The 19730-nt window shown below is 42.6% G+C and overlaps 1 long non-coding RNA gene across 1 annotated transcript; it reads right to left on the reverse strand.

Annotated features, from left to right (window-relative positions):
• Nucleotides 1-12515: 12515 nt before the first annotated feature.
• LOC129323396 (uncharacterized) lies at nt 12516-19142 on the reverse strand. The gene is made up of 3 exons (XR_008596457.1): nt 19061-19142; nt 14793-14954; nt 12516-12630 (listed from the first exon to the last, which is right to left on the reverse strand). It is a non-coding gene; the product is annotated as an uncharacterized LOC129323396 (long non-coding RNA).
• Nucleotides 19143-19730: the final 588 nt, after the last annotated feature.

The raw sequence follows: 19730 nt of genomic DNA on the forward strand, positions 1-19730 counted from the left end.
CTATTCTCAGGACCTAATGTAGTATTTTGTAACGCAATTATTTGTAACACCATAGTGTTGTGCTGGAATATCTTCCATTCCCAAGTTCAGTAGCAGCAATTCTGGGTTTCTATTAACTTGAAACTGTAAAATCTCATTAATCACTTCTATTATTCCTCCCCAGTATTGCTTAGCTACCTCACAAGTCCACCACATATGATACAAAGATCCTTCATGCTTTTTACATTTCCAGCATTTATTTGACATATTACTATTTCCTAGCGCAATTTTCTTTGGTGTCAGGTACCACCGATATATCATTTTATAAACGTTCTCTTTTATATTTGTACATGTCGTGATCTTCAAAGTCGTTTTCCACAGGTATTCCCACGCCTCCATTGTTATCTCCTTATGAAAATTTATCGCCCATTTCACCATTTGAACTTTAACTGTCTCATCTTCTGTGTACCATTTTAAAAGTACTTTATAGATCTTTGAAATTTCTTTTTTACCCTCTTGAAAGATTACCTCTTCTAGTTCTGAATTCTCTATTCTCAGTCCTCCTTTCATACAGTCCGAGTTATAAAGATCTCTTATCTGTCCGTATTGGAACCATCCATAACTTGAGGACAGCTCCTCTTTCGTCTTTATTGTCAATTTAGAGGATTCCAATAATGTTATCTCCTTGTATGTTAGACACTGTTGTTCATTTTCAACAGTTCTTGGATCTATTACTTCGAACGGAACCACCCACAGGGGAATTCCGTCCTTCAGGTAATTTTTGTACTTCTTCCAGACAGTAAAAAGGCTTGGTTGTTGGGGGTTTTCCGGGCTGTATTGCCGTGGTCTTGGCATTGTAGTTCCTGACGTTTCGCCAGCAGCTGTGGCTGGCATCTTCAGAGGTGTAGCACCAAAAGACAGAGATCTCTCAGTGTCACAGTGTGGAAAAGATGTAGGTCATTTGTATCTACTCAGGAGGGGTGGGGTTGAGCTGAGTCATCCTGTAAGAGTTTCCCAGGGTGTGGAATGCTAATGGCGGGAGGCTTCACTGTATCCTGAGGAGGTTCTTTTGCATATGGATTGGTGCTTGATGTGCTAATCTTCTCTGCAGGGCTATTGTCGGGTGTGGAGTGTTTTGTTGGCCTGGTGTTTTTCAGAACTGGAGCCCATGCTCTGTTCATTCTTAAGGTTTCTTCTTTCCTATTGAAGTTTTGCTTATGCTTGTGAATTTCAATGGCTTCCCTGTGCAGTCTGACAAAGTAGTTGGAAGTGTTGTCCAGTATTTTGGTGTCCTGGAATAAGATACTGTGCCCTGTTTGAGTTAGGCTATGTTCAGCCACTGCTGATTTTTCAGGCTGTCCAAGTCTGCAGTGTCTTTCATGTTCTTTTATTCTTGTCTGGATGCTACGCTTTGTGGTCCCGATGTAAACTTGTCCACAGCTGCAGGGTATACGGTATACTCCTGCAGAGGTGAGGGGGTCTCTGCTGTCTTTTGCTGATCGTAGCATCTGTTGTATTTTTCGGGTGGGTCTGAATACTGCTTGAAGGTTATGCTTTTTCATAAGCTTTCCCATCTGATCAGTAATTCCTTTGATATATGGCAAAAACACTTTTCCTGTAGGTGACTGTTTTTCCTTGGTTGTTTGATTCATCCTGGGTTTGATTGCTCTTCGGATTTCATTTCTGGAGTAGCCATTTGCCTGAAGTGCATGGTTTAGATGATTAATTTCCTCATTGTTCCTTATTCCATCATTGTCTGACAACCAGTTACTTCCAATGGGACAACGAATTCTATGAACAGATGGATGGGGTGGCCATGGGGAGCCCACTCAGCCCAGTTATAGCAAACTTCTACATGGAACATTTTGAAAAAACAGCTCTAGAATCAGCACCCCACAAACCCAGTGTATGGTTCCGGTTTGTGGATGATACATTCATCATTTGGAGCCATGGGGAGGAAGAATTGATGGAGTTTTTGAATCATCTCAACAACATCCACCTGAACATACAATTCACAATGGAGAAAGAAAGTGAGGGAAAACTCTCATTCCTGGATACCTTGGTCATCCGCAAAGCAAACTCTCAGTTAGGTCACAAGGTCTACAGGAAACCAACTCACACTGATCGGTACTTACACAAAAACTCCAATCACCACCCCCGACAGAAAAGAGGCATAATGAAAACATTAGTGGATCGTGCAAGACGGATATGTGAGCCGCGCTTTCTCAATGAGGAAATTAATCATCTAAACCATGCACTTCAGGCAAATGGCTACTCCAGAAATGAAATCCGAAGAGCAATCAAACCCAGGATGAATCAAACAACCAAGGAAAAACAGTCACCTACAGGAAAAGTGTTTTTGCCATATATCAAAGGAATTACTGATCAGATGGGAAAGCTTATGAAAAAGCATAACCTTCAAGCAGTATTCAGACCCACCCGAAAAATACAACAGATGCTACGATCAGCAAAAGACAGCAGAGACCCCCTCACCTCTGCAGGAGTATACCGTATACCCTGCAGCTGTGGACAAGTTTACATCGGGACCACAAAGCGTAGCATCCAGACAAGAATAAAAGAACATGAAAGACACTGCAGACTTGGACAGCCTGAAAAATCAGCAGTGGCTGAACATAGCCTAACTCAAACAGGGCACAGTATCTTATTCCAGGACACCAAAATACTGGACAACACTTCCAACTACTTTGTCAGACTGCACAGGGAAGCCATTGAAATTCACAAGCATAAGCAAAACTTCAATAGGAAAGAAGAAACCTTAAGAATGAACAGAGCATGGGCTCCAGTTCTGAAAAACACCAGGCCAACAAAACACTCCACACCCGACAATAGCCCTGCAGAGAAGATTAGCACATCAAGCACCAATCCATATGCAAAAGAACCTCCTCAGGATACAGTGAAGCCTCCCGCCATTAGCATTCCACACCCTGGGAAACTCTTACAGGATGACTCAGCTCAACCCCACCCCTCCTGAGTAGATACAAATGACCTACATCTTTTCCACACTGTGACACTGAGAGATCTCTGTCTTTTGGTGCTACACCTCTGAAGATGCCAGCCACAGCTGCTGGCAAAACGTCAGGAACTACAATGCCAAGACCACGGCAATACAGCCCGGAAAACCCCCAACAACCATCGTTCTCCGGCCGTGAAAGCCTTCGACAATACAGTAAAAAGGCTTCTCCGAATATAATGGTGTAGGAACATAGAGTCAATTTTTACTTTATCATACCACAGGTATGCATGCCATCCGAATATTTTTTTATATCCCTCCAGAGCCAGTAGCTTGCAATCCTTCAACTTCATCCACTCTTTTATCCAAGTCATGCAAATTGCTTCATAATATAGTCTTAAATTGGGCAGCTGCATTCCACCTCTCTCTTTAGCATCCTGTAGTACTTTCATTTTCACCCGAGGCTTCTTGCCTGCCCACACAAAGTCCGATATTTTCCTTTGCCATTTTTCAAATTGTTTAGAGTCACGAATAATTGGAATTGTTTGTAACAGGAACATCACTCTCGGCAATACATTCATCTTTACTGCTGCAATTCTTCCCAACCATGACAAATTCAGCCTATTCCATTTAATCAAATCTTGCTCTATTTGAGTCCACAATTTCTCATAATTATTCTTGAATAGGTCTATATTCTTCGCAGTCAGTTCGACTCCCAAATATTCGTTACTTCACAATCTGCTATTTCCTCTAGTTCCTGCAGTTTCTGTTTAGTCCTATTCTTACATAGTATTTTTGACTTCTTTTTATTTACATAAAATCCAGCCAAATCTCCGAATTCCCTAATTTTCTCTATTACCTTTGGCATATTCTCAATTGGATCGTCCACAATTAACATTATATCGTCCGCAAACGCTCTGACCTTGTAGGAAAACTCTCTTATTTTTATTCCTCGGATTGCATCATCCTCTCGAATTTGAATCATCAATATTTCCAAAACTAAAATGAACAACAATGGTGACAGCGGGCAACCCTGTCTAGTACCTTTACCTATTGTCAATTTCTTAGTCACATCTTCATTCACCACAATTGCTGCACTCTGGTCCCTATAGATTTCTTTCACTGCACGAATGAACTTTTCTCCCATTTGCAGCTTCTCCATCGCGGCAAACATAAAGTCCCAGTTCAAATTATCAAATGCTTTCTCAGCGTCCACGAAGAAGAAACCAACTTCTCTATCGCAACTCCAAGTAGCTGGAGTCCTTTGATCTCGCATGATTCCATTGATCACCTCTTTCAGAAAAGGCGCCAGCTCATTTGCCAGTACTTTATAAAATTTAGCTGTAAGTCCATCCGGACCTGGTGCCTTTCCTAATTTTGTCGACCGTATTGCCTCTTTTATTTCTTCTTCCGTCACTTCTCTATTCAATTTGTCTCTCCATCCTTCAGAAATTGCAGGGAGCTTCATCTTTCCCAAATAGCTCATTATTAAATTTTTATTGACTTCTTTTTTTTGGTACAACTTTGCATAAAATTTGAAAAAGGTTCTACTAATGGCTGTCTGTTCCAAATGTATTTTGTTCTCCTCGCAAATTTTGTTTATGGTTCTTTTCTCCTTTCTTTTTTCCAATTGCCATGCTAAGTATTTCCCAGGTTTATTTGCACCCTCAAACGACTTTTGATTAATTCTCTTAAGATTCCATTCCATTTCTTTATTATTCATTGCCGTCAACTGATCTTGAAGGATTTTAATATCCTGATATAACTTCTTTTTCCCTGGTCTCGTCTTTAGTTGGGTCTCTTTGGCTTTTATTTTTCCCATAATCTCCAATCTCTTCTCCTCTCTTTTCTTCCTAGCTCTAGCATTTAAGTCCATTAGTATGCCTCTAGTCACTGCCTTATAAGTGTCCCATACCTTATTTGTTGATACTTCGTTGTTCATGTTGTGTTGTATAAAAAACTTAGTCTCTCTTCGCAGCAATTCAATATTTGCCTCTTCTTGCAATATATCTTCGTTTATTCTCCAACCTCTTCTTTTTATTCTTTTCCCAAACCTCCACATGATTGGATTATGATCTGAGCCTACCATAGGCATTATTTCCACGTCCTTAGTCCAAAGCACTAGGTCTTTGGACGCCCAGATCATGTCAATTCGTGACAAAGTGGAGTGTCTTGCAGAATAAAATGTATATTGTCTACTTTTAGGATTCTGTCTCCTCCATACATCTTCTTGTTCTTTTATTGCAAAAAAAGACTTTGGTAATAGTCCTCTTTTCTTTTGTGCAGTTACAGATTTCTTACCTTCATCCAAGTTAGTAACTCCATTGAAGTCTCCAGCTAAAATCATCTGGTCATAAGATAGCTCATCAAGTTGTTTACCCAAGTCATCAAAAAACTTTCTTTTGCTCCATTAGGTGCATATATTCCAATCACCAACAGTTTCTTTAAATTCCACATAATTTCCACTGCTAGATATCTAGCTTCGACATCACACACCACTAATTTTGGCTGCAATTCCTCTTTTATATACAACACCACACCTTTTTTCTTCCTTTTTGAAGCAGCCACAAATTCACTTCCCAATTTTGCAGATTTTAAATATTTTACATCCTGCTTTTTAATATGAGTTTCTTGCAAACAAACAATGTCACATTTTTGTTTTAATAACCAATGGAAAATATTTTTCCTCTTACTAGGTGAATTGAGTCCATTTACATTCCACGATAAAATTTTACACTCCATATTCATGATCTTGCTGTTGGTAAGTCCTTTTCATTGTCCCTAATAAACTTTTCCATCTCCAGTTCAGATCTGATGCGCTTTTTAACACCACCAAATTCAAAGGACACTCCTTCAGGCATTTCCCATCTGTATCTTATTTTCATATCCTTCAGAATCTGGATTAGATTTTTGTATTTTTTCTGGTCTAGCAGCACCGATCTGGGCAATTCCTTCATAATAATAACAGTCTTGCCGTTGACTGCTAATGGATCCTGAAATTGTTTACTCACAATCATTTCTCTTGTATTTCTGGTCGTAAACTGCACAATTATATCTCTTGGTAATTTCCTCTGGGTCGCAAATCTTGAGTTTATTCTGTAAACCACATCTAGGATAGCCGCAACGTCCCCCTCTTCTTTCCCCAGATATTCAGCCAACAGTTCTGTAATCTGTTCTTGGGCAGTCTTTCCTTCAGTTTCCGGCAAACCACGAAACCTTAGCTGCGTCTCCATATGTTTACTTTCCGCAACTGCCATTCTACCTCTCATCACCCTCATCTCAGTTCGTTGCATGTCTGCTAAAGTATCTACCACATTTTCTACTACATTAACTGTTTGCTGTGTGGCTTGCAAGTCGTTTTGTATCTTTTCCATACCTTTCGTCACTTCCGCCAATTCTTTTCTGAGTGTCTCTTTAAACTCTTTCGCCATCTCTGGTATCATGTCTTTGAGCTCTTTAATTCCTTCTGAAACTTTTTTATCCAAACTTTCAATTGCTACTTGCCACTCCTTTTTCGACATCGTGGGGCTAGCTTTGCCTCGCTCCCAAGTGTCTGCCCTTTTTCTCAACTCTGTGGCATTTAACTTTATGTACTTTTACTTTTAAAAGTCCCAAATTCACTTTGTTTCTTAAAAAAAATCAATTACAGAGTCCAAAATGTCGGGTGTCTTTTCTCTATGGTTTCTCTATGATTGTTCCCCCTTTATTTGTAATCCAAGATGGCCTACTTCCTGTTCCGCTGAAGCCACGCCCCTTCCCCTTTCCAAAATGGCATTAATCTACTTCCTATAACGTGGAGAAGGCCGCTTCTCTCCAGCTTCTCTATCATTGTGACGTACTTCCTGTTCCTCAGCCACACACAGCAGTTCTCGCGATGTTAAAACTTTCTCACAGTCCACTATCTCTTTGTCACCGCAGGTATGTAAAACAATAATCAAATTTCTTTAATAACTCCGTTATACTTAGTCCTTCTTTAAAAAATTTTCTTGCCGGGATTTCCCCTCCTTATATTCAGTCTGTCGCAGTTTTAAAATTAGCTTTAATACTTGGTTTCTTAAATTAATCTGTCCTGTTTCAAGAGATAGTGATCTTTACCTTCTTAGACGATTTCTCGGGTTGTAATCACTGTTCCAATCTTCCATTCACATCAATTCCCTTTATCCCTGTTTGAAGCTTGGGCATATAGGTCTTATGCCAACCGAATTGGCTCCGGAGCTACTGCAGAGATCTTGGCAAAACCTGTCATAGGGTGGGACCTCAAGGGATGGGAGAGAGTCCGTTGCGCACGACCCCCCCTCACCCGAGATCAACGCGCCCTGAGGTTCTTGAGCATTCTAAGCCTGCTCTCCACCTGAGAGCAGTTGGCTGAGGGCGATTTTAGCCCCTCCAGCCATCAAAACAGCAGCCCGGACAGCTCAGCTTTTAGAGCTGCATTAGACCTCCATGGATCCGAAACCGGAAGTCGCACCGTAGTGCAAATCCCAGTGGCAGACAACTCATCTCTGACTGCCTACCTCCAGCGTTCCCTGTAGAGTGCGCTTGTGCACAATTGCACAGGAAATTTCACCTCTTGGCGCACAGAATTCCTTCTGGAGTGCAGAGGAGATTCCTCTCCAGTGGCCTTACCTTCCTGCTCAGCTGGCTCCCTCTGAAAGGTAAGAATGGCGCAGGATTTCGCCCGGGCAGGCCTGGGCTGTGCCTCTGAAGATCCTCAGGTGAAGGATGGCACAGGATTGTGCCTGGACATGCCTGGGCCGTGTCTCTGAGGGCCCATGAGGAAAAGATGGCACAGGATTGCACCCTGGCAGGCCTGGGCGGTGGCTCTGAGGGCCCTCAGGTGAAGGATGGCACAGGATTGCGCCCGGGCAGGCCTGGGCGGCGGCTCTGAGGGCCCTCAGGCGAAGGATGGCACAGGATTGTGCCTGGACATGCCTGGGCCGTGCCTCTGAGGGCCCATGAGGAAAGTATGGCGCAGGATTGTGCCTGGGCAGGCCTGGGCCGTGCCACTGAGGGCCCTCGGGCAAAAGATAGCACAGGATTGTGCCTGGACATGCCTGGGCTGCGTCTCTGAGGGCCCATGTGGAAAGGATGGCACAGGATTGTGCCCGGGCAGGCCTGGGCTGTGCCTCTGAGGGCCCTCAGGCAAAGGATGACACAGGATTGCACCCTGGCAGGCCTGGGCGGTGGCTCTGAGGGCCCTCAGGTGAAGGATGGCACAGGATTGCACCTGGGCAGGCCTGGGCTGCGCTGTTGAGGGCCTGTGGATGAAGGATGGCACAAGAGTGCACCCAGGTAGGCTTGGTGTGGACTTGTGTGGGACATTCTGCATGCAAGCAGTTGTTTTCTCCCCAACATACATCCCTCCCCTTTATGGTTGCCAGCTCCAGGTTGTGAAATTCCTGGAGATTTAGGATGTGAAGCCTGGAGAAGGCAGGAATTGGGGAGGGGAGGGACCTTAGCAGGGTATAATGCTTTAGTGATCACACACCCCTCCCCCAAAGCAGCTATTTTATCCAGGGGAACTGATCTCTGTTGCCTGGAGATCAGTTGTAATTCTGGGGGTCTCTCCAGTCACCACCTGGCAACCATACGTCTCCTGCTCATGTAGAAGAAATTCTTCTTCTACCACCTTTGAGCTTGAGCATTAGGGCATTTCTCTGAGCAGTTTCTTTCCCTCTCTTTTTTACTTGCATAAAACTGACACCTTTGTTTAAATTTAAGTAAAAATGCACCTTTTTGTGCCTTGTTGCAAGCACAAAGCAAGCTCTCCCTGTCTTTCTCCCTCCTTTCCTTTGTTCTTCATAACATGAAATCTCAGGATCTGCCTCACCAACAAACACCCCTGAGTTTGGGTTGAGGAGGGTTGCCCTAAAAGTTGAGCATTCTGGGAGAAGGAAGGCATGTGAAATTCTAAACAGATCCACTCTCCCTTGTTTCTCCTTTGGTGGCAATGGTGGAGGGAGGGGGCTGGGGTGGGAGGAATGATCCCAGGTGAGCAAGGGAAGGGACCAAGATGGTTGGGCTTCAAAGTCCATCAGATGCATCATCTTTAGGCCCTTTGCTATGGCTCTTGGCTCCCTCCCCGCTTCCTTCTTGCTCCACTTCAGTTTGGATCCCGTTCAGAGGCAGCATCTCTATTCTCTTTGACTCACCCATATCCCCTCTTAACTCTGCTGCCGAAGAAGACATTTGTCTTGTGTTTTATAATCTGGCCCTTTCATCCCCTTCCTCAACATGTCTTTCTTTCTCAGCCCTATTTGGCTTGGTTCATTTTTTCACATGCATAGCTTTCCTCCCAGACTCCCCTCTGCTCCAGACTCTTTTGGCTCAATATCAATAAAATACACACAACGTAGGTAGGACAGGGTGCCTGGACCCACTGCTAAACCTAACCCTTAATTCTCAGATTTTTTAAAGGTTGTAATTATAAGCGTCTAAAAATGGATTTATGTGATAGTCAAATGTTTGTATAGTTGTATTTTTGTATGTGAACTGCATTTTTTTTAAAGGCACTCTCAAAACTTTTGTGCAAGTCAGTTCCAAAATAAATTTTTATGCAACTTTCAGCTCACAAACTAAATTTGTGGCTCACAACACTGCAGACCTTAGAGGGAACATTGCCTACCTCTGTCGTGGATCTGCAAGGAACTGCCGCATCTTGTCAAAGGCTGCTGATAAATTCTACAAAAACAGTGATGCACAACCCTTGCCTACTTACAGAAATACAAATAGATACCATCAACTGAATCCTATAATGCAACTTCTGGAACACGGCAGGATCATTTGCCTGTCCCAAATGCTTATGCTTGGAAATGACAGTGAATTTGAATGAGCATAATTTCAAGGGAACCATCAAGGTTTCATCAAAGTAGGAGGATGTTCCAGAAGGGAGGAAAAGGGATCTAAATAAAAATTGCATGCTTTCTTGTTGCAGTAGCCTTGGAGACATCCTCAAAAATGGATTTTCAGTAGATTGTAAAAAATAAAAACAAGTACTGCAAAGAAACAATAAAATATGTTTGGATGGATAATACGAACCCAGAACTGCTGCTACTGAACTTGGGAATGGAAGATATTCCAGCACAACATAGGACATTGTTATTTTACATGGCAGCAGCGGCTAGACTTTTGTATGCGCAAAAGTGGAAAGTACAAGAAGTGCCAACTATGGAGGATTGGATTTACAAATTGCTGCACATGGCAGAAATGGACAAAATGATAAGGAAACTGAGAGATCTCGATCCAGGACAGTTTAATATGGATTGGGAGAAGCTGAAGCAATATTTGGTGAAAAAATGGGAGGTGGGAGGAGAACTGTGGCAGTTTGAAAATTACTGAAATACAATAAAAGAAGAGAGAAGTGACTTTACCGGGGGGAGGGAAGTTAAATAAGAACTTCTAAGCAATTGTTTTATTAGATTATTATATACAGTATTAAACAATAGAGGTGTTATTTTAAGAATTATAAGGATATAAGTTAACTAAGTATGTTTCTGGCAGATAATTGTATAATAGGTAAACTATATAATTAAAATAGAATGAATATAAGAAAGGTGGAAGGAAGTAAATAGTAACATATAGATTATAAGTTAAATTGTTTGACTTATATTGAATGTATACAATGTTTATAGAAGTACTTAGAGTTATGCAGAACAGGGGACAAATTGATTGTCCCATATTGACGAGACTAGAATGATCAAGTTAGAGAATAGAGAATGAAAATCAGATAAAATGTTACATTATTAAAGAATATATGTTAGGAATGTAATACTTAGTTTGATAAGTTAAGTGGGAAAGGGAATAGAGATAGCACTGTGTTATAATAGATAAGCTTAGAAGACAACGAAAGTTCAATAGAATAAAGTAAGTTTGAAATGAGTAAGGGAAAAATAGATAAGAGGTTGGAAAACTGTTGGAAGTCAACAAAAGGGGGGGAAGGGAGCGGGTTAGAATTGGAATATTTAAAGGGAATTTATTGTAATGAACAATAATTTGATTTCTAATCCAATAAAAAAATTTTAAAAAAAAGAAATATAGTTGGATGGAATGCAAAATTAGAATATAAGGATTGAGAATACAACTTTTTAAAAGGAATAAACCAATAAGAAAGGGAGGAAGTAGTTGCATTATATGTCAAGGATGTATAGACTTCTGAGGAAATGCCTACATCCGAGCATGAAATGCTCCGCTCCTGGCTGACCCCATTTCCCCACCGATGGGGAATTGCCAAGGGGGTGCTCACCAGCCCACTCCCTATTGCCAAACCCTGTCCTGCTCATGACCACCAATCCAGCACCACCTCAGCCAATTACCTCAAACATCTGTCAGCAGCACAAGGTAGGTGAAAACCTCTTCTCTTCCTTGGCCAGTGTGGGGAAATGGGGGAAAAAATTCCTACCTGGCTCTGAAACAGCAGCTGGATAATCCTGCACTACAACTGGGTGGGCCAATCGCGTGGAGCAACTGCCAGCCGGGGAGCGGAGCCATCTTTTAAGGCATCCATCTCACCCCCCCCCAATTCAGTCCCTGAATGCTCGGGAAGACAGTCTGTCTCCTCCTCCAACTGAGGAGGCAAATCTCAGCCCCTGGCTCAAGCCATGGCGCAGCTGCCGGTACGGGGCCGCATAATTTGAAGAATCTCAGACAATATATAATGCAACATATTATAGCTTGGACAGTGGTTTGCTTCTGTATGTCTTTCAAATCTAACTTATGATCATCCGGCTTTATCTAACAAACATACAACGAATATTTTTCACCCACAGAAGTAAACCCGGAGTTTTTCATATCAGAATACCACTTGTAGCCTATCTAGTTGGGCAATCTGTTTCACACCATGTCCAACCAGTTCTCCTGAAGGGCCGACACGCAGGGCGTGGAGGCCAAGGCCTTCCCCTGGTGCTGCCTCCTAGTTGTGGGTTTCAGACTTTTACTGCACCTGGATGTGGAAAGTTCCATAAAGCGCCATGGCTAGTTGTCACAGATTGACTTTTCTCGATGAACCTTTTAAAGCCGTTTGTGCTTGCAGCCATTACTACAAATTCTGCCATGTTCAAGGGCAGCAAATTCCACAATTAAATGACATGTTGAGTTTAGAGGAGTTTTTTTGGCATCTCTTGAATCTGTTGCCTTAGTATTAGTGATATTGGAGAGGCAGAGAATGTTATCTTTAACAAAACCCACATAAGACACAGGGCCCGGTACTGCCTCAGTCTGAACCTTCCAACCAGGTTCCTTCAGCTTCCTTATTTCACTCATTCCCGTTACTCCAATGCCCCCTGTTTTTTATTCAGAATCCTACTCCTGCCAAAAAATTGCCCCACCATAAAAGTTCCTGAGATGTTCCATGCTGAGCCTTTCAACAGTTTGGATTGTGTGCAAAGCTCCACTGACCACTCCTCAGCATCAGGTCACCAGACCCTCCAATCTAGGTTTCTGCCTGCCCTGAATAATATGCATGGGATGGGGAAGAAAATTAAATTAATCATGCCACAATGGCATGAAAAAAGCCAAACACCATCCAGGGACTTTTCATCAGGTCTTTATTATCTCTTAGTAACATCATGCAGCTTGATGTAGAATCATCTGTATCTAGAAACAAGCACTTGAATGACAGAATTCAGGAACCTATCCCAATCTCCCGATGTGCGTCTCTCCTCAGAAGTCCCTGGGATGTTTTCCTGCGGTGGATAAAAAATGGAAATTGTTGGCTTGTTATATGATTTACTAATATATCACAGGTCCTTTAGATACCCTTCCAGATTATCTAGGTAGAAATAGTCCAAACACAAAGGTTTAATATCCAAGCATGGCTCAGATATGGTCTAACATACTAAACATTCCTTAAGCTTACTCTTCTTTCCCCCCAAAAAATACCTATATGATAAAATAAAAGGATATGCATAATAATAAGAACATGCTTAATAGGTACAAGGGGAGCATGTCTGCCTAAGCCATCACAACCCTGTGAACTCTTATCTCTCACATTCTGTTGAAAGTTCCATCCTCTACACCATTGTCAACTATATGGAGTCTAATCTAGACTCTTTTCTTATGGCAAGTGTTTCACAGTTCTGGAGTGTTTTATCATTATTGCAATTAATATGAAAGCAAAACAAAGTTTCCATCTAAAGCACCTACAATGGAGAGGAAACATAAAAATAAAACCCGGTTTTGTTTTTATGTAGACTCTGCCTCTATTGAGTTCACTTTTAAAGGGCAGCCGGTGGTTTTCTAAAAACTGTTCCTTAAAGGGATAGGGGAGAGAGGCTCTGGGCTTCCTTAACTGCAAGCTGTAGTCACTAGGATCACGTACATGTGTGAGGTATTCCAGTCCTGAGGGAAATGGGGTGGGACTTGGTCATCCTCTCTCCTCTCAATGCTCACCCTGCTCTGCCATATTTCCCCTCCAGTCAGCACTCCTCTGCTTGCCTAAAAGTCTCCAAAAGTTATCTTCTAACTGAGCAAACCTACCTCAGGGTCCTCCTCCTGCTGCCTGCCAGCTGTCTTACCCTCCTTAGGCCACCCGTCTGCCTCAGTCTCTTTCTACAGTTCTTTAGGTTAACGGGCTACTCTGCTGTTTATTTTACTGTCTGAAATCTTTCCTATCAGTTCTCAATAGACTTTGATGTTAAATATGGGTGCATTTCATGGCCTCAAAAAGAGGGAAACCTTTATTTCATCTGTCTGAAAGTTGACCATGTGGATGACCTAGAGGAGTATGTTGTTCCGTTGGGGTAGAAAAACAAGAAGGCACAGACTTGACAATGTGGTGTACGTGTCTCTTCCATTGAAACAAAAGGGAAATGATAATGAAGTAAAATTATGAAACTGGAAATTCAAGAATGACACAAAGGCATACCAAACAACCAAACAACAATACAGTCAATTTGGGTATTAATTACAAAATTAAAGAATGAAACCAACTTCCATGCATCAATCTGCCATGTCTGGCTGAAACCCTTCTCCATCTGCTCTATGAGAGGTGGGTCGCCAAGCGTTCTGAGCCTCATGGAGCTTGGGAGGGACCACTGGGTGAGGTTATTGGCCGCTGGGCAAAAGTGAGGCCCCAGAGATTAAAAGCCATGGGTGGAAAAGCTACAAAATGGAGAAGGAGGCACAAAGGGTGACATAAAATGACTCCTCCTTCAGAAGCTGGTGTCTCTTGGAAGTTTACAAAAGGGGATTATACCACTTAAGGGCTCAGAATTTGCATATCTGTCAGACTATGGAATCCCAGTTATCTGAGTTCGTCTCCCACCCCTTCTGCAAGAAGCACAAGGTCTCTTGATTCCAAAAGGTTTATTGAAAGACTATGCTCAGGATACAGGTGTCCATAATCCAAAGGCTGTAGAGGCCTTTGGCTGAACGAAAGCTTTGTTGAGATTGGCATGTAAAACGAAAGTTACAACACTTCAAACACCCATTCCCAGCCTCCCCTCTAGTCCTGTCTGCGAAGGCATGAGAAGACGAGGACATCAAAGTCGTTGGCTGGACTGGATAAATAAGACTCTTTGCTCCCATAGATATGAGCGGCCTGGACGACACCTGGGCCTAGAGGGAGGAAAACTAGACAACTACTGATTATAATACAAGTTAACATGGCGTTACTCTGGCTAGAAAATTGACATCCTGACAATATCAACCAGTCATGCATCCCATGACCTCATTCCGTCCATGTTCACCCAGCTCGCTTGCTTTCATCTCCAATGGACCTCTGAAGAGAACAGCTGGAATGCCACCCAAGATCTTCCTTCTTCTCCCCCAACGAGCTGCACATCAAATACTTCAGTTAAGGAGGCCACTTCCTTCCACGCAATGAACCAACCCACTCCCCTCTCACCTGTATCAAATTTGGGAGCTGATCCTTCATCAGCTTCTGCATTCTTTCCTTGGTGACTGTGGGAGGATTCCTTCCATCCTCCTTGTATTGGTTGAAAATGTTGGCAATAGTTTGCAATGCTGATTCTAATGGGGTTAGAGACATCTTGAGTTGGTTGCTGATCTGGAAAGACAACACCTAGTTCAGTGTGTGTATGTGTATGAGGGAAAGGTCAACTCAATCACTGGTTTCTTCTCACAACAGTTTCGGACTGAACCTCCAAGTTCAGAGGTAGCATATCCTGAGTTACTGTTAAATACCATAGTGATTGTAAAAAAAATACATAAATGTTAAAATTAACACTGAAAAACTTCTGCAATATCTGAACTTTGTAAACCTTTTGTGGAATAAGCATTAATTTTTAGGAAAATGAAGTTGTAATCTTATTCTTAAAAAAAAACCCTTGAGTTTACAAATTATATTGCCTGGGAAGTGTAAATAATATGAACATGATTACCTGACAGTGTGGCACTTTTAGAATCAACTTTATGTTGTCATTAAACAGTCAGTTTTAAAATACATATTAAGAAGTAAACTACAACCATCAAATACAGTAAGACTAAAAATGTTTTTCAAGCCTTCCTCATAGCAAAATCATCCAAAACTTCATCAAAATTTGTTTTTCTAAGTTTGTCACTTGCAATGTACAGAATGCTCAGTGCAGACAACCTCTCTTGAGACATCGTGGCCCGTAATTCATTTTTAATTCTTTTGAGTCTTGAAAAACTCCTCTCTCCCGAGCAGTTAGTGACCATAAAGCTAAGAAACAGCTGCAAGCTTGCTTCCACATTAGGAAAGGCCATCTGAATTTTTTCCTTGTATATAATTTGATAAAGGTCTGTATGAGACAGAGAGTGCTCTTCTGTAAGCCTATGGCTTTGTCTCATGTACAGGTGAAAGTGCAAAAGTTCATCAATAAGTTTCAGGTCAATATCTTCTGGGGATGTTTCCATCAACAGTTCAACACCTTGCTGAATTTCTTGCTAAGATGCTGTCAGATTAGCAAGAATGGGAAACCATTGTGCAACATCACTGTACACAGTATTTCTTCTCTTTAAATTGGCTTCAAGTGCATCTAATATAGGAATAAAGGATTTTATCCTAAACATATCTCTTGAAGAAAGTGCATCTAAGGCATCAGGTGCACTTCTGCCATTTCTTTGCCATTCCCTTACTCTTTGTCTCCTTGTTTTGTAGTTAACATTTGGCAAGGTGGCTTTTGCTTGTTTCTCATCAAAATCTTCTGTAATTTTCCTTTAAAAATCTAGAAGTGAACTGTGCAAACTCGCACAAGAACTCAGTAAGAGGTCTGATTTCTGAAGGGCTTTGCTGACCTTGTGAAAATGACCTAGCACACGGGTCCAAAAATGCAGCATAAACACAAATTCCAGTTCTTCCATTTTCTGCAAAAGATTGTTAGCTTGAAGCCTGGTCTCCCCCTTCCCATTAATGTCAGAGTACAAATGACTGAGGGCATAAGTGATAGCACTGTAACTTTCCAAAACAGCTTCTGTGGCTTTTGCGTGTGCGTCCCACCTAATGTCTGACAAGTATTTAGGCACTTTAGACTGAGGTGGCAAAAATGATTTTAGATCTGCCCATCTCTTTGTGGAGGATGAAAAGAAGGTATACATTTCATTGATAATGCCAAAACAGTTCAAGGCAGCAATCCACAGCAGAACGGCCCACCAGATTTAAAGAGAGACCTGCGCATGGAATAAATCTTGCAAATTGTTTTTTTTAATGATTTTTTGCTGCATACCGTTGTACTTACCAGCCATGCTGGCAGTGTTGTCATAAGAGTGCCCAAGGCATTTTCTGAAGTCAATTTCAAGCTCAGTAGTGAAATGGTTGAACAATAAATCAGCCATGCTTTCTCCTGAGTGGTCTTTTAGCTCAAGGAAAGTTAAAAATCTCTCAGTTGGCAAACCATCTTCAGGTGATACATATCTGATAATTAAAGACAACTGACCAGTATGTGAAATGTCAGGAGTGGAATCTACTGAAAAGCTGAAATATCCAGCTTGCCTCACATCAGCCAGAATTGCATCCTTAACTTTTGTTGCCATGAGTTGAATAATTTCCTCACATATAGTTTTTGACAAATAAGAGAGATCGCCTGATCCAGAATGTCCATACCAATTGATATGAGCAAGTAAAAATGGATCAAACGTTGCCACTAGTTCTAAAAGACCAAGATAATTAACATTATTTGGAGATCCAAAGTGTTAATTGTCTCCTCTGAATGGTAAGCCTAGTTCTACAAGAGTGCATATTACAGCAATAATTCTCTCCATGACATGCCGCCGGTACTGCTGTTCTGCTTTTATTTGTTCCTCTAGCTTTGAAGTTAACGTTTGCCCTCACTTCCTTGTTAGGTAGGCCAACACGGCATTCCTATGCTTCTCTGAGTTTTCATGAGTTTTGATAAGAAGGGGGTTTTGCCAGTCATCAAACCCTTCAGTAGCTAAAGCTGTGGAAGAAGATGCAAGATTTGGAGTTTAAACGCAAAGCAATAAATCTGGCCTTTTGAGGGAGAATAATCTCCCTGCCTGTGCATGTAATGTCCCAGCAGATCGCACAAAAAACACGGAAGATTGCATTTCCTCGCATGAGATTTGAGCAATGTCACACGACGTCGCGCAAATCTTGCACGAGGAAACGCGATCTTCCGCGTTTTTTGTGAGATCTGCCGGGACACCTCTTTGGCCTCCTCCACAGCCCCCACAGGTGAATTGGGGGGAGCGGGAGGAATCTATGCTGCCTTTGAGCCACACCCAATACTGCTTTCCCCAAGTAAACCAGGAGGACTGCCATCGCACTTCACTCCACAACCACCCTTGCTGGCCAACACAACAGGAAGACTCATTTTGCCACCAAACTAGAATTAAGGAGGACATAAAAGGAGATGACTCTATGTGCCCTCCGCCACAGTGCCCACTGATCTTGGCCCCAAGGCCTGGCAGCAGCCCTGGCACCAGAGGCAGGGAGGAACTAGAGCCCTAGCCCACCACTCCCACAGACCTGACCAGATCAGGCACTGATAAATAAGAATCAATGTGAGCCCTCAGCTGAGGTGCCCACTGAGCTGGGCCCTAGGGCCTGGCAGCAACCCTGGCACCAGAGGGAGGGAGTGACTAGAGCCCTAGCCCACCACTCCCACAGACCTGAAAAGATCAGGCAATAATAATACTGTGTGAGCCCTCAGCCAAGGTGCCTACTGAGCTTGGCCCCAGAGCCTGGCAGCAACCCTGGAACCAGAGGCTGACGCTAGAGCCATAGCCCAGCACACCAAGATGCCTGGACAGAACAGGCACAGAGACTATTAATAATGATAGTGATGATAATAATAATAATAATGAGAATGATAATGGCTATGATAATAATAATCATTTGGTGAGGCCTCAGCCAAGCCTGGCAGCAGCCCTGGAACCAAAGGGAGGGAGGGACTAGAGCCCTAGCCCACCACTCCCACAGACCTGACCAGATCAGGCACTGATAAATAAGAATCAATGTGAGCCCTCCGCTGAGGTGCCCACTGAGCTTGGCTCCAGGGCCTGGCAGCAGCCCTGGCACCAGAGGGAGGGAGGGACTAGAGCCCTAGCCCACCACTCCCACAGACATGAACAGATCAGGCACTAATAACACTGTGTGAGCCCTCAGCTGGAGGTGCCCACTGAGCTTGGACCCAGGGCCTGGCAGCAGCACTGGAACCAGAGGAGATAGATCCTTCCCGATCCCCAAAATCCAAGCTCAATTATACTCTCTCTGTCTCTCTCCCCAAACGCTAGCAAGTAGCAAGCAGCAGCTCTGTCACACTTCAAAAACTCATCAGCTCATGCAAAGACCCAAATGGAGTGGAGGATTTGCAGGCCATCTATTTCAACTGCCTGCTTGCTGAATCCCCTGCGATTGCAGTCTAGCTTTAAAGACATCCAGTGAAGGTCAAGCTCTCTTCCACAAAGATATTTGGTTCTGTTCTTAAACTGTTTATCCAATTAGGAATGTTCTCTTTAGATTCCACTGCAATCTATTGCCAGGTCATTTAAACCCACTACTTCTAATCTTTGCTCTGGAGCATCAGAAATCATTTCCTTGCCGTCTTCATGTGACAGCCCCCCATCTATGTGAAGAGTGCTCTTATATCCCCTCTTTACTCTTCTCCAGGCTCAGTATTGCCAGTTCCTGCCATCTAATCTATCCTGATAAACTTTATCCTCAATACTTACCAAACTCTCTGAAGTCCTTGATCAAGAGATGAGTTAAGAAACTGGATGCAAAATCTTGTCCTGATGGTGTTTTTATACAGGCTTTAGAGGGGTGAGGAGGGAACAGACTCATATCCTCAACATGCAATTTCCCTCTGGTGCTGGAGGCCTGATTGCTTTCTTCTTGATATCATTTATGGACATCTGCCCCTTTCCTCCCGTCTAATTTATTTTTTGTTAACATACTTACGTTTTTATTATAGTTGGCCTTTCTTACTGAGACTCCAGGCAGATTACACAGTATAAGCCAAGACGATCAACAGCTGGGACATTCAATAAACAATACAATAAAACAGGGACTATGAAAATAATCATATACCTAATACAGAGCAGAAACTATGCTGAAACAAAACATAATAGACAGATTAAATGATTTGGAAACTATCCAGTAGGAGCATGCTTACAGCAAAATTCAGTATGCAGAGTCTACAGCCTATCCCTTAACCAACACATCTCTCTGAACCATTTCCCTACAGCATAGACCTTTTCTCTGGGTAAAAAAAGCCCTCTTGAATAATTCAGTTTTGCCTATTTTGTAGAGAGCCAGGAGAATGGGAACTTCCCTGACTTCTTCAGGCAGTCCATTCCATCAAGTGGGAACCAGCAAAGAGAAGAAATTTGGATGAAAAAC

Source organism: Eublepharis macularius, chromosome 1 (assembly GCF_028583425.1).
Source record: "Eublepharis macularius isolate TG4126 chromosome 1, MPM_Emac_v1.0, whole genome shotgun sequence".
Lineage (NCBI taxonomy): Eukaryota > Metazoa > Chordata > Lepidosauria > Squamata > Eublepharidae > Eublepharis > Eublepharis macularius.